The sequence below is a fragment of the Mauremys reevesii genome, linkage group 2 (assembly GCF_016161935.1).
Source record: "Mauremys reevesii isolate NIE-2019 linkage group 2, ASM1616193v1, whole genome shotgun sequence".
In the NCBI taxonomy this organism is placed as follows: domain Eukaryota; kingdom Metazoa; phylum Chordata; order Testudines; family Geoemydidae; genus Mauremys; species Mauremys reevesii.
In genome coordinates this window covers 47,993,360-48,004,438 of record NC_052624.1, presented here as the reverse complement: position 1 = coordinate 48,004,438, position 11,079 = coordinate 47,993,360, and the positions used below count along the sequence as shown (strand labels likewise).

Genomic DNA, 11,079 nt, shown 5'->3' with positions numbered 1-11,079 from the left:
AGAATAAGCTGGGTGAGAAAAGAAAGCTTGGAATATTTTAGCCACTGTATTTTTCATGTCTCTGTCAAAATATCTCTGAAAGCTAATATGTCCTTGTCTCCCTGATTGTAAAGGAATTGCAGGGCCAGATCCAAAGCACATTGAATTAATGGGATTCTTTTCATTAACTTTAAGGGTCTTGGGCTAAGGTCCCATAAAAAAAATGCATAATTGGCCTTTTACCAGCCACCAGGAGCCACAGAAGGAAAGGAACACATAGCCCTTCAGGGGAATCAAACAGATAACATGCAGGTTGGTGCCTTCATCATCATCAGACATTGTTGAACTGAAGAAGAAGACTTCAGAAAGAGAAGAATTTCAGCAATTTACAGAACGGTGGGCTACAAGGCTGTGTGGCTTGATGGCTGCTCTTGAGAATCAGTGGCTTTCTTCAAAATCACCATTCTGTAATCTCTTGCCTTAAAAATAACGTTCCTTTTGGTCATCCTCAGAATCTACAAACAGACATGGCATTACAGACATTGTACTAGAGGGACTATTTGCCTGAATAAGATAAGTAGGATCTAGATCAAAATGGAGAGTGAGATTTTACCATAGTAAACACAAAATTAACATTGAGGGTTCTTGTTTTCCTTGTGCTTCAGAAAAGAAGGACTTGTCTACATGCAGAGGTTGCACCAGTTTAACTAAGTATGTGATGTTGGCACGATTTAATTAAACTGGAGTGAAATTTTGTGTGAGGACACCTTTCCATTCTGCTAAAACCTGGCTTGCCCCTGTTAAACAAGTGAAAGGATTTACTTTAAGACTAAAGTGATTTATTGCTGTGGTTTCACAATTAATAATATTTTTTTGTATTATCTTTGTTGTGTAGCTACTAATTGAACTTGTTTTGAAAAAAATAATTGGAAATTTTAGGTCTGAAGCCAAGATGGGAGCTTTTCACAGCTCTTCCTTTGAATGGTTAGTTTTAGGCTTATAACCTTCAGTGCTAGCAGATGCCCAAATAACCATGGTGACAAAACCACCCATTTTCACCTACAACTATCCAGAAGAGTACACCCCATCCTTTCAGATGCAGACCTGACTATGGTGATCCATGCATTCATGGCCTTCACGCATGATTTCTGCAATCATATCTAGGAATAAAGCCACAAACCTGGCACAAAACGTTACAAGCATCTTTCGTCTTAGTCTCAGCTGTCTTACTTGGGAAGTCTACCACTTTATGCACTATAAATTGCTTTAATACAAATGATGCTAACTTTTAGTCATCTTTTTAATCTCTGTGTCCACTAACATCTATTGCAGATCTTTAGCAAAGCCAAAACATACAAAGTTCTACATCTCTAATACCTGGAATTACTAGGCTCAAACATACATTTTCTTAGACACTTGCAAACTAGAATTGATTTTTATAATCCTCCAGTCATCCTTCTGACACTGTTAAATCTAGAAAAAGAGGTGTCTGATCATGAACCAATGTTCCTAATAAAAGCAACAAAGAATCCTGTGGCACCTTATAGACTAACAGACGTTTTGCAGCATGAGCTTTCGTGGGTGAATACCCACTTCGTCGGATGCAAGAATACCCACTTCTTCTTTTGCATCCGAAAAAGTGGGAATTCACCCACGAAAGCTCATGCTGCAAAACGTCTGTTAGTCTATAAGGTGCCACAGGATTCTTTGTTGCTTTTACAGATCCAGACTAACACGGCTACCCCTCTGATACTTGACACAATGTTCCTAATGTTGTTCTAAAATAAACCACTAAAAATCCTAGCTGAGGATTCCTTCTAGGTAGGACTTTGAGTTTAGGCAAGTTGATTCCAGGCATGCTAATCACCCAAATTATTTGTGAAAGCTGTTGAGCAAGGAATTTTTTTCTCTTTCAGAAGACTAGAGAGAAACTGGAAGTAAGACAGAATTACCCCTAAATCAATGTGAATAGTTAGAAATAACCACGAGTCTAATATAACTAATATGTTACTCAGAAAAAATATCTGTTTTTCTTGCTAAACTTAAGTTTAGCAGTGTAATAAGTGTAGATGGGCTTACTGAATGCAGCTGGAGCTCATGTTTCTAAGATATATTACAAAGCGTTCCTTTGGGAATGGCAACCTCCCCATCTCCTCCAATTTATAGCATGGAGAAACTTGCTAATGAGAAAAATAATCAAAGATCCAGAGGACTGAACTGCATATATGAAAGTCCTTAATGATGCCACAAGCTCACACACTAAAGGCTTGCAACTGATTCTAATTAATATAGACCATTCTGACTTTATAACTGGCAGGCACTGAAAAATATTCCTCACTTTCTAGGTCAGATGTACAGAGACTTAAAAGCAACTGCCTCATATTGTCCCTGAGGTGTCTTCTTATATTTATAGGATAGCAAAATGTTGGCATAGAGAATCTTTGGAACTTTAAGGCTTTATACACATCTAATGTATGTACGTGCTTTGAATATAGAGGATCAGATTGTGTCTGTCCCTGGGCAGGCACTAAAGGAGGAAAAGGATTGCAAGAAACCTCCCCCACTCCAGTCCTCTTATGTGTTCATAGAATATCAGGGTTGGAAGGGACCTCAAGAGATCATCTAGTCCAACCCCCTGCTCAAAGCAGGGCCAATCCCCAGACAGATTTTTGCCCCAGATCCCTAAATGGCCCCCTCAAGGATTGAGCTCATATAACCCTGGGTTTTGCAGGCCAGTACTCAAACCACTGAGCTATCCCTCCCCTGTAGAGGCTCTAGCCATAATGTGACTAGGCAGCTCAGACACTATGTGAGGCTAGTGTCAGCATTAGCCCTGACTGAATGGGATGAAGGTGAGCCTAAGGCTCCATTGTCATATGGCCAAGTTGGACACAGGAAGTACATCAGGCATTTCATGATGTTTCTATTTAAAGGGTAGCAAAGGTCCTGCTGCACCACGGTATCCCAGAGTTCCCAGAGAAAGTCAGCTGAGTAAGCCAGAATTCTTCCTGTGGCACTAGTGCAGCTCCCTCTGCAAAACTCATAACAGCACCTTAAAGCACAATCTATCCCATTATAATGAACTGAACTAGAAGATTAGACCCACACGCCAAGAGGTTCTGATGACAACTCATGGTAACTATGGGAGGAAATGTAATAAATGATCTGTGGTACTCTCAGAGGTGAAAGTAGGCCGGTAGGCCCCCGTAAGGCATACCAGCAAGAGCTGGTGCATTGTACTAGGGCGACCTGGCTTCCCCAGGAGGCAATTTAAAAAGGGCCTGGGGCTCCCAGGAGCAGCTGGAGCCCCGGGCCCTTTAAATTGCCACCAGAGCCCTGCTGCCAGAGCCCTGGAGTAGCGGCGGGGCTCCAGGGGTATTTAAAGGGTCAGGGCTCCTGCTGCCTCTTCTGTCCTGGGCCCTTTAAATAGCTGCCAGAGCCGCCCCGCTGCCGCTACCCCACGGCTCTGGGGGCTATTTAAAGGGCCGGGGCGGTAGAAGCAGGGGAGTCCTGGGCCCTTTAAATAGCCCCCAGGGCTCCTGCTGCCTCTACAACCCCGCCCCTTTAAACCGCTGCCAGAGCCCCCGGCTGCCGCTGCTACCCCAGGGCTCCAGCAAGCTCTGACGGCTATTTAAAGGGCCAGGGCCGTAGCAACAGCTGCTGCTGCTACCCCAGCGGGGGAAGAGAGGGCACTGACCGGTACAGGGCGAGCCAGGGCTGGCTCTGACACGCCCCCCCCCCGATCGCCGCCCCTTCCGGGGGCCAGAGCCAGCCCCAACCCAGCCCCGTACCGGTAAGTCCCTATTTCTACTTTCACGCCTGGGTACTCTCTTGTCATTCAATGGTAATCTTCCTTATCTTGTATATTCTAGGAGATGCAACTGAGCATGGTAGCTAGTTTATGTTTCCCTAATACTATATTACAAAATTTCACCTACTTCTAATCTCAGCTTCCCCAGTTGTGATCTACAGCTGGAAATTCCCACTGCTTTTAGAACTACATTGTCACACACTTTCAGAAACTTTGTATCGGGTATTTTAGCATCTGACATTGGATTGTTTTATAGGGAGAGACTGTTTGTCTCTATAAGATGATGCCCATCTCAGATAATAAGACAGTGGACAAAAATAATTAACAATTTCTTTATTAGAATAAAATCTTTCACCTCCGGCACCTAATGTACTGTGTGTGTCTAACTGAGCCTGCATAATGCATTTCTCTTCTGTCATTTAGATCCTAAATTTAATGAATGATTATCCCTCCCAAGGAGTGTGCAATTTGCTTTCTGACATTCAAATTTCAGAGTAATAATACAGATCAGTGGAAGTTTCTTTTAATGACCTAGGTGGAAGGAGAGATTAATTTTCTGGAACCCTTTCCCAAGTTCTTATGACCAACTTATTTTCCTTCCAATGGATCCTGAGTTTTCACTATGATCTGGATATCATTTTAAATTTATTCCTTATTGGATCAGCAAACTGAATGGTGTGCAAGTTGGTAACTAAAGCAGCTCTTTAAAAGTGATTAAAAAAAACTTTTTACACAATCAAGAAAAATCTGCCGTCAGTGAAAACTGTTACTGCTGCTCCCAGGCAATAACACCATGTCTGCTTACACTTTAAGAAGACCCTACCATTTGTGAAACCAGTAATACAATTAAATGCTGGCAACTTGAAACCTGAGCAATAGCACAACAACATCACTCTGCAGAACCTGTCAAATGTATTAACTTAATGATAGGGCAACTGAGCCCTACTGAATTGTAGTGGCTTTAGTAGATTAGAAATTTCACGTAATTACTTTCTTCTGAAAGACCTTTCTGTATCCAGAGAGGAGAGATGAGAGAGGAATACACTGCCCTGAATCGCATCTGTTTATAAAATAAAAATTCTTCTAGTACTTATATTACTAAAACAGATTGGGATCTGCCCCCTTCCTTTTCTTCTTGACTCACGTCTAAGCCCCTGTGAAACAGACCCTCATAAAGGAGTGTAACATCCTAACACTCTGTTTAACTAGTCAAATTGTGCTCTTCCACTCTACTAGACAGGGAACTGATTAAAAATACAGCATTGCAAACAGGGGTCAGCAATGTGTCTGTACACGGACACAAGTGTCTGTGGTAAAAATGTTGAGGTCCATGGTAATTTTTCAAAAAATTGAATGACTGAATGACATAAGCCCCTCCAATGTCTGTCACTAAGTGTGGTAACTTTGTCAAATGTCCATCACACCACATGGTGGTGCCAACCCCTGATTGCAAATAAATGCTGAGTCACCAAGACAGCACGCTCCAGTGGTTTCAAGTGCATGAAAAGAACACAGCACAGGGGTTTGGTGGATGAGAAAACTACAGACACTGGGAAAGGGAGAGATCAGCAAAGAAAATCTTACTTATTATAATTACAATGAAACCCTGCTATAGCATGATAATTGGGGTCCAAAAAATTTGATCGCAATAAATGCGGGGTCGCTTTATAGCGGGGTTACAAAAATTTACCATATCAAGCTGGTCAGTTTAAGTCTTGTAAAAAAACAACAACGGTTATTCCAGCATGTTTTAAACACAAAGTAGTAAAGTCTTGTAAAAAAACCAACGGTTATTCCAGCGTGTTTTAAACACAAACAGTAGTAATTTAATTACATGTACATGAAAGAAACATGTGAAATCGACTATACTAATCATTGCACAGAGTGCAAAGTCAATCTGGTTGCATGACTCCATAATTTTAAATTTCATCACTTCTTAAAAAAGCTAACTAGTGTGGTCGGCTTATTTGCTGCAGACTGTTGGCTTCTAGCAAAATCAAGAATGCTTCTGAGTTGGAGGATTTTGATGCTGTCCACGTCTTGAGTTTCCAGCCACCTCAAACTGGCTTCTAGGTGCTTTACTGCCTCGGACACTTTTGGTGGGGGAGTTGAGGTGCCATCATCATCGTCGTCGTCATTAGCGCCACTGGTTTCGGGCTCTGGTGGTGCAGCTTCATTCTTCCCGCTAACATTTGCAACAATTTCGTCATTTGAGATGTGTTCATATATGGGGCAGATGTCATCTGCTGAAAACCAGTTAAGGATATCATGATGACTGTGCTCATATTCTCTGAGTGCTTCTTCGGCTAAACGTATGTCGTCTTCAATGAATCTTGTAAATTCAGGCTCGTCATCGTTACCATCATCGTGTGTAGATGATGGAAAAGCTGGACCAAGACCCTTTATCCACTATCATTCAATGCAACGTGCAGAGATAGCATCCCAGGCTTTCCCGCCGAGATGACAGATTTCTTTCAAGCTGAGTGACATCAATGAGGTGTCGACAAAGGAGTTGTTATGCGTTACCATTCGCTTGATCATTTTGCGACAATAATTTTGCTTAAATACCGATATGATGCCTTGGTCCAGTGGCTGGATTTCTGACATAATGTTCTTCGGGAGATAGGAGACTTTAATCTTGCCATCACGCCTGACAAGATTTTCCGCTGAGGGGATGGGCAGGGCAATTATCCAGCAGGAGGAGAGCTTTTTCCTCCTGCTTGAGTTTTCGCAAATGAGCCCGAACAGCTGGCATGAAAGTTTTATGGAACCAGTCTTTAAATATGCAGCTATTCATCCATGCATTCTTGCTGTTGGTGTAGTCAAAGGGGAGGGCCTTCATATTAACATGATTAAAACATCTGGGAGACCTCGCTTTTCTGATCATCAGAGGTCTGACTTTGTGGCTGCCAGATTTGTTGACGCAAAACAAGAGAGTGACTCGGTCCTTCCTCTGCTTAAAGTCTTCTCGTTTGTGACTATCAGTCCTAGTTGTGAGGGTGCGATCGGGTAACATTTTAAAGCATAAATCAGTCTTGTCGCAGTTGTAAACTGGATCGGCTGTGTAGCAACCTTCCTCCAGCAACTTTTTAAGCTCAATTGGGTAGGAATCAGCAGCCTCTTTATCAGCTGAGCGCATTTCCCCAGACACAAGAACTTGGCTTACAGTGTGCCTTTTCTTGAATCTGTCCAGCCAGCCATTACTCGCCTTAAATTTGGATTCATTTCCATTGATAAGGCGATCAAATTTCTCTGCTTGAGCTTTCAGAATAGGGCCAGAAATGGGAACTCCTTCTGAGCAAGCCTGGACAAACCATTAGTACAAGGCTGAATCTAAGCTTTCGTCATTAGCAAACTTGGCCTTTTTACGCTATAAACCAGTTTCTGCTTCAAGAATGCAGGGTAGGCTATGGAGCTTTTCTTCTTCTTTTTTCCACCCTCACAGAGTGGAGTCACTAATTCCTAGATCTCTAGCAAGCTGAGTTTGTTGTTTGCCCTTCTTTAGTTGATCCAGGGCGTACAATTTCTCTTGGGCAGAAAACAACTTGCATTTGCGAACTGGTGTCTCCATAATGGTCAATTTTTTTTTAAATATAGGAAATTAATAACAAGTTCATAGGCAAACACCATAAACATGTACAACCCGAGAACTAAATGCAATGTGCCTGCAATGGCCAGGAGTCACTTTATCCTATAAGACCGGAAGAACGCGGTTTATTTATAAATGTCGTAAAAAAAGTATTCTGGCAAAACACAAACAGTATTACGGCCTTAAAGGGGAGCCAACTTATAATCATGTTATATCCAAATTCGCACTATCGCGGGGCACGTTATTGCAAGGTTTGACTGTATTAGGTGTTAAGAACATCTGCCATCATTTGACACCCTTTTCTGACATAACTGGTGATCAGAGGAATTAAAAATAAAAGCTACAAAAGAGTTATTACAAAAGCATCCAAAAACGTATCTTCTTTCAGCTATACTCTATAACTCATCGGGCAGCTGAGTGCTTTAGATATGCATCTGTCCCACCCATGCCATCACAGCAGCAAGAGGTTAACCTGAGGGTGGAGGCACTGTATTCAAAAGCAAAACAATATTAGAAGGAAAATGGAATCATAGCAGCTACTGATTGAATCAGTTTGAGACAAATGGATGGTGAAAATCACAATGGGGGGGGGCGGGAGGGACTTTAATGGTTCAAGGGACCAGGGCTGTGTGACAATTCAGAGGGGCACAGGGGAAAAAGTTTGGACCTGTTTGTTAGAAAACAATTCCCATGCTTTTACCTGGGCCTAGATCTGTAGGAAGAGCCAATCTAAAGGGAAAACTACTACCATATTCCATAAAACACAATCTGGAGGTCACAGTAACTGCTCTGCCAATAGGACAGTGGGCAGAAAATGATGCAAACAATCAGACAGTAAGGTGCTATTGTAACTAAAAGATGCAAATAGGGTTGCCAACTTTCTACCTGCACAAAACCAAACTCCCTTGCCTCGCCCCGGATCCGAGGCCCTGCACCTTCCCCGAGGCCCCGCCCCCTGCTCACTCCATCACCCTCTGTCACTCATTCACTCAGTTTCACTGGGCTGGCTCAGGGGTTGGGGTGCAAGAGGGGGTGAGGGCTCTGGAGTGGGGCCAGAAATGAGGAGTTCAGGGTGCAGGAGGAGGCTCTGGACTGAGATAGTGGTTTGGGATGCAGGAGGCGGTGAGGGCTCCAGCTGGGGATATGGGCTCCGGGGTGGGGCCAGGGATGAGAAGTTTGGGTGCAGGAGGGGCTCTGGGCTGGGGCAATGGAGATGAGGGTTTCAGACTATGGGAGGGGGCTCTGGGCTGAGGCAGGGGGTTGGAGGTGTGGGAGGGAGTACGGGCTCTGGACTCAGGGTGTGGGTTCCAGGGAGGGGCCAGAAATTGGGGGTTCAAGGTGTGGGAGGGGGCTCTGGGCTGAGGCAGATGGTTGCGGTGGCAGGGATGAGGGCTCTGGCTGTGGGTGCAGGCTTTGGTGTAGGGCCAGGGATGAGGGATCTGGGATACAGGAGGGGGCTCAGGGCTGGGGATGAGGGGTTTGGAGTATGGGAGGGGGCTCCAGGCTGCGGCAGGGGGTTGGGATGCGGGGGGTGTGCGGGCTCCAGCTAGGGGTGCAGACTCTGGGGTGGGATTGGGAATGAGGGCTCTGGAGTGTAGGAGGGTGCTCCAGGCTGGGACCGAGAGATTCAGAGAGCTGGAGGGGGATCAGGGCTGGGGCATGGGGTTGGGGCACGGGAAAGAGTCAGGGGTGCAGGATCCGGGCAGCTTACCTCAAGCAGCGCCCGGAAGCAGCAGCATGTCCCCCCTCTGACTCCTATGTGAAGGCATGGCCAGGCAGCTCTGCATGCTACCCCATCTGCAGACACCACCCCCACTGCTTCCATTGGCCGTGGTTCCTGGCCAATGGGAGCTGCAGATCTGGCGCTTCGGGCAGGGGCAGCATGTGGAGGCCCCTGGCTGTCCCTATCCATAGAAGCTGGAGGGGGGATATTCCACTGCTTCCAGGAGCCGTGCAGAGCCAGGGCAGGTAGGAAGCCTGCCTTAGCCCTGTTGTGCCACTGACCAGACTTTTAATGGCCTGGTCAGTAGTGCTGACCGGAGCTACCAGGGTCCCTTTTCAACCAGGCATTCTGGTCGAAAACCGGACACCTGGCAACCCTAGATGCAAATAGCTGTGGTCCCCTCCACTCCAAATTCAAGTCTAGTAACTCAGACAGGAACCACACAGCATCAAAAGAAAACATGTGATGCAGTTGCAAAAAAATGTTAATATATGGAGTGTTTTAACAGAAGTGTCATATGTAAGACACTGGAGGTAATTGTCCAATTCTATTTGACACTAGTGAGGCTTCAACTGGAGTAGTGTGTCCTGTTTTGAGTGCCACATTTTAGGAAAGATGTGCACAAACTGGAGAGAATCCAGAGGAGAGTAACAAAAATAATAAAAGATTTAGAAAACCAGACCTCTGAGGAAAAGTTAAAAAAAATGGGCATGTTTAGGTTTTAGAAAAGGAGACTTAAGGGAGACCCAATAATAGCCTTTAGTTAAAGAGGATGGTGATTAGTTGTTCTCTATGTCCACTGAAGGTAGGACAAAAAGTAATCAGCTTAATTTGCAGCAATTGAGACTTTGGTTAGCTGTTAGCAAAAACTTTCCAACTCTAAGGATACTTAAGAACTGAGATAGACTATCAAGGGAGATAGCGGAATCCCCATCGTTGGGAGATTTTTAAAAACAGGTTTGATAAACACCTATCAGAACTGGTGCAGGTATATTTGGTCCTTCCTCAGTGCAGCGATATGGACTAGAATGATGAACCCTCAAGGTCAATTCCAGCCCTACATTTCTATGGTTCTAGGTAGGGCTGTCAAGCGATTAAAAAAAATTAATCACGATTAATCACACTATTAAACAGCAATAGAATATCCCTTATTTAAATATTTTTTATGTTTTCTACATTTTAAAATATATTGACTTCAATTACAACACAGAATACAAAGTGACAGTGCTCACTTTATATTTATTTTTTATTACAAGTATTTGCACTGTAAAAAACAAAATAAATTGTATTTTTCAATACACCTAATACAAGTACTGAAGTGCAATCTCTTTATAATGAAAGTTGAACTTACTAATGTAGAATTATGTTAAAAAAATAAAACAATGTAAAATTTTAGAGCCTGAAAGTCCACTCAGTCCTACCTCTTGTTCAGCCAATCGCTCAGAGAAACAAGTTTGTTTACATTTGCAGCAGATTATGCTGCCTGCTTCTTGTTTACAATGTCACCTGAAAGTGATTACAGGTGTTCTCATGGCACTGTTGTAGCTGGCATTGCAAGATATTTTCATGTCAGATACGCTAAGAGTCATACGTCCCTTCATGCTTCAACCACCATTCCAGGGAATACGCGTCCATAATGATGACAGGTTCTGCTCAATAAAAGTCCAAAGCAGTGTGGACCGACACATATTCATTTTTATTATCTGAGTCAGATGCCACCAGCAGAAGGTTGATTTTCTTTTTTGGTGGTTTGGGTTCTGCAGTTTCTGCATCGGACTGTTACTCTTCTAAGACTAATGAAAGCTTACTCTACACCTCATCCCTCTCAGATTTTGGAAGGAACCTCAGATTCTTAAACCTTGGGTCAAGTGCTGTAGCTATCTTTAGAAATCTCACATTGGTACCTTCTTTGTGTTTTGTCAAATCTGCAGTGCAAGTGTTCTTAAAATGAACAACATGTGCTGGGTCATCATCCGA

At 43.7% G+C, this 11,079-nt stretch overlaps 1 protein-coding gene across 5 annotated transcripts in view; it reads right to left on the bottom strand.

Moving 5' to 3' along the window:
- The window catches only part of DYNC1I1 (dynein cytoplasmic 1 intermediate chain 1), a 246,183-nt gene that overhangs the window by 199,897 nt on the left and 35,207 nt on the right, over positions 1-11,079 (bottom strand). The window lies entirely within an intron of this gene.